Consider the following 4640-nt stretch of genomic DNA (forward strand, 5'->3'; position numbering starts at 1 on the left):
TCGATCAGCGATGACATCAAGTTAAAGGAATGATGAAGAAAGAGGTTATTGGAACCATGGGTACGACACAAACTCGAAAACGAGCTTGTTGTCCAAAGCAAAATGATATGATGAGGAAAGATCGACGTAAGCTTAGCTCATCGTCAAAATTTTGTGCTCTGGGAAGAAGGACCAGGTAGCACAGTTAAAAGTTTGCACGATAATGATATAGTCGATTAGGCTAGGAATGACTTGAAGGATTATTAAACTCATAAGCAACGAAGATTACTTAGAGTTATCAAACCAGAGTGCGGAATCGGTTTACTTACCAGTGTTCTTGAGCGACTAACAACTCAGAACCCATGAGAAATTGGAATCAGTGAGAAATAATAGCTGATGGAGACTCATAAGATGCAACACAGTTCTTAGATATTCTCGAGATACCAGAGGGTAATACTCGACGGTAGATCAAGGTAGAGGTTACACTGGTGTATTGACTTGCAAAAGACAAGTGCTTTAACTTGTCCGAGAAATGAGATCAAAGAGAAAATATGGTCGAAACCACGATTGCATAGGATCAGTTCACAGATACCAGATGATATTATATCAACGAAATAGTTCTTATTACAAGAAGCTTCTATGGTAGGATCTACGTCGTGTCCATGGGCATGAACAAAAAGTTCAAGGTCGACTCCCACTTCTTCAATGTATACCCTTCCATTCACCTCTCACTCTCGAAGAAGTTGTAGTGTTGAGATTTTATCTAGCAAAACACCAGAAGAGTATGACTCGTGAAAACCTTCGAGCTTACACATATTAAGGAAGGCATGGGTTCAACCCGTCAGGGTATCGTGGAAACATATACCACAAGTTTCAATAGTAAATACAACAAGCTCGAAAGCAGAGCATGGTTGGTCAATCAGAGGATAGGATTTACCAATGGAGAAAGAACTTCCAAAGGGATTGAATATGAAGGACGCTATCGGATAAAATCCAACAAAGGATCCGATGGTCCTCAAAGGATCTGATGTGAGCATCGGTACTCAATCAGAGGAAGAAACAATGCAAGGAGATCAGACTATAGAAACAACTGACTAATTCAAAGCTCAAATGCAAAAGAATTATGATTTCCGACCAAGGGATCAGAAGCAAACACTCTGATTAAGGATGGATAAGTTGCGTATGCTTATGGGTACAATTGATGGCAATCCGATTGGTCAAGAACCAGCTCATGTTTAAAATGATGTATGGGCCGGAAAGATAATGTAGAAGGGTCGACTGATGATTGTGTGCATTCACACACATGTTGAATCAGTAGGATCAAAATGACGGTGTCAAAAGATACTAGTGAATATTGCCAGATATATGGGAAGCATCCATAATGCAAGTAGACAAGTATTTGCAGAGCAATAAAGCTGCTAAGGATTTTCGAAGGATTGAATAGTATTTCAAAGACTTTTGTAAAACACCTGAACAACTGGGGATGAGAGGATACTCGGAAAGTGTGAGAAATTATTCTTAGGGGTATTCAGGTGGTAAAGAACTGCAAGGAGGATTCTCGGAACAACGAAGAGCAGTTCGTGGCATCTTGTAATAACAAGATCAATGGGATTGAATGTAGGCAAGTGTATGCAAAAATCCATACGGATATAATAGTGGTAGGGAATTTGCAAAGGCGGTGGGCACAAGCGTCTCGCGAAAACATCGAATAGCATCTTCGGAACCTTCTGGTGAAGCAGTCGATCATCTCGAATGAAGAGGCTCTCCGGCAGGAAGTGGTAACGAGAACCTAGAGTTATAATTAGTAAAATCATTTACCCGAATAGAAGAGATATCAGAATCCCAGAGTATAGACGAGGAATAAAAGATCCTAATACCACTCGATGGCGACGTGGGGCCGTAAGCCGCACAGCCATGTTAGTAAAACAATTTTCATCGACTAGACTCGACTTCGGCCAAGGAGTATGGAAGGGGGATTCCTACAGGCAGTCGGCTCTGATACCAACTTGTGACGCCCCCGGTTTGACCGTACACTAATCATACACGCAAACGTGTACGATCAAGATCAGGGACTCACGGGAAGATATCACAACACAACTCTACAAATAAAATAAGTCATACAAGCTTCATATTACAAGCCAGGGGCCTCGAAGGCTCGAATACAAGAGCTCGATCATAGACGAGTCAGCGAAAGCAACAATATCTGAGTACAGACATAAGTTAAACAAGTTTTTCATAAGAAGGCTAACACAAACTGGGATACAGATCGAAAGAGGCGCAGGGCTCCTGCCTGGGATCCTCCTAAACTACTCTTGGTCATCGATAGCGGGCTGCACGTAGTAGTAGGCACCTCCCGAGTAGTAGTATTCGTCATCAACGGTGGCGTCTAGCTCCTGGACTCCAGCATCTGGTTGCGACAACCAGAAAGAAAGGGAAAGGGGGAAAAAGGGGGAGAAAGCAACCGTGAGTACTCATCCAAAGTACTCGCAAGCAAGGAGCTACACTACATATGCATGGGTATCAAATGGAATAAGGGTATCATATGTGGACTGAACTACAGAATGCCAAAATAAGAGGGGGATAACTAATCCTGTCGAAGACTACGCTTCTGGCCACCTCCATCTTGCAGCATGTAGGAGAGAGTAGATGGTAAGTTCACCAAGTAGCATCAAGTAGCATCGTATAGCATAATCCTAACCGATGATCCTCCCCTCGTCGCCCTGTGAGAGAGCGATCACCGGTTGTATCTGGCACTTGGAAGGGTGTGTTTTATTAAGTATCCGGTTCTAGTTGTCATAAGGTCAAGGTACAACTCCAAGTCGTCCTGTTACCGAAGATCACGGCTATTCGAATAGATTAACTTCCCTGCAGGGGTGCACCACATAACCCAACACGCTCGATCCCATTTGGTCGGACACACTTTCCTGGGTCATGCCCGGCCTCGGAAGGTCAACACGTCGCAGCCCTACCTAGGCACAACAGAGAGGTCAGCACGCCGGTCTAAATCCTATGGCGCAGGGGTCTCGGCCCATCGCCCATTGCACACCTGCACGTTGCGTACGCGGCCGGAAGCAGAACTAGCCCCCTTAATACAAGAGCAGGCTTACGGTCCAATCCGGCGCGCGCCACTCAGTCGCTGACATCACGAAGGCTTCGGCTGATACCACGACGTTGAGTGCCCATAACTGTCCCCGCGTAGATGGTTAGTGCGTATAGGCCAGTAGCCAGACTCAGATCAAATACCAAGATCTCGTTAAACGTGTTAAGTATCCGCGAACACCGACCAGGGCCAGGCCCACCTCTCTCCTAGGTGGTCTCAACCTGCCCTGTCGCTCCGCCACAAAGTAACAGTCGGGGGCCGTCGGGAACCCAGGCCCACCACTACCTGGGTGGAACCACCTGCCCCTTCAGCCCCCATCTTCGAACAGTATCACAGGTAATGTAACTGTGTAAAGTATATTGTATATGCCCGTGATCACCTCCCGAAGTGATCATGACCTAGTAGTATAGCATGGCAGACGGACAAGAGTGTAGGGCCACTGATGGAACACTAGCATCCTATACTAAGTAGTAGGATAGCAGGTAATGGTAACAACAGTAGTAGCAAGGACAGGCTATGCATCAGGATAGGAATACCGAAAAGTAGTAACATGCTACACTACTCTAATGCAAGCAGTATAGAGAAGAGTAGGCGATATTTGGTGATCAAAGGGGAGGGGGGGTTGCCTGGTTGCTCTGGCAAGAGAGAGGGGTCGACAACTCCGTAGTCGTACTGGGTAGCAGCGGCGTCGGTCTCGGTGTCTAGCGAGAGAAGAGGGGGAAGAAACAATAAATATTTGAGCAAATAGATGCATAACGATGCATGACAAGACACGTATCAGTGCTAGAGGTGCCCTAAAGCGGTATGAGGTGATAGCGGTGAAGGGGGGAAACATCCGGGAAAGTATCCCCGGTGTTTCGCGTTTTCGGGCAAAGGAGCCGGAGGGGGAAAGTTGCGAGTTGGATATGTTAGGGGTGCATGGCGGACGAACGGGCTGCGTATCCAGATTCGTCTCGTCGTTCTGAGCAACTTTCATGTAGAAAGTATTTTCATCCGTGTTACGGATTAAAAGATATGATTTTCTAAAGATTTTATTAATTTATGGGATTTAATTAATTAATTAATTCGAAAATGAATTAATGACATCAGCATGATGTCATGCTGACATCAGCACTCAACAGAGTTGACTTGGTCAACCTGACCAGTTGGTCCAGTGGGACCCACCTGTCATACACTGTCTATGTTAATTAGAGATTAGGCTAAACAAACTACTGTTTAATTAACTAACAGATTAATTAGATTAATTACTAGGATTAATTAACTTAATTAATTTAGTTAATTAATTAATTATTTAAGTTTATTTTTTTATTATTATTCTCTTTTTTTATTGGAAACGTTCTGTGGGGTGGGGCCCCTAGTGTCAGTGGCACAGGGGTCGTAGTGGGTTACGGGCGCTACGGGCGGGTCGGGCGTTGCGGCGCCCGACTGGGCGTTCGCCCAAATCGCCGGGGCGAGGAGGGCCGGGGCAAGGCCATGACCGTGGGCGTCCGACGGGGCGCGGCGTCGCCCGAACGGGCACGCCGGCGAGCAAAGGCCCGAGGCGACGGCAGGCCGCGGGCGT

This window comes from Triticum dicoccoides, chromosome 4A (genome assembly GCF_002162155.2).
Source record: "Triticum dicoccoides isolate Atlit2015 ecotype Zavitan chromosome 4A, WEW_v2.0, whole genome shotgun sequence".
In the NCBI taxonomy this organism is placed as follows: domain Eukaryota; kingdom Viridiplantae; phylum Streptophyta; class Magnoliopsida; order Poales; family Poaceae; genus Triticum; species Triticum dicoccoides.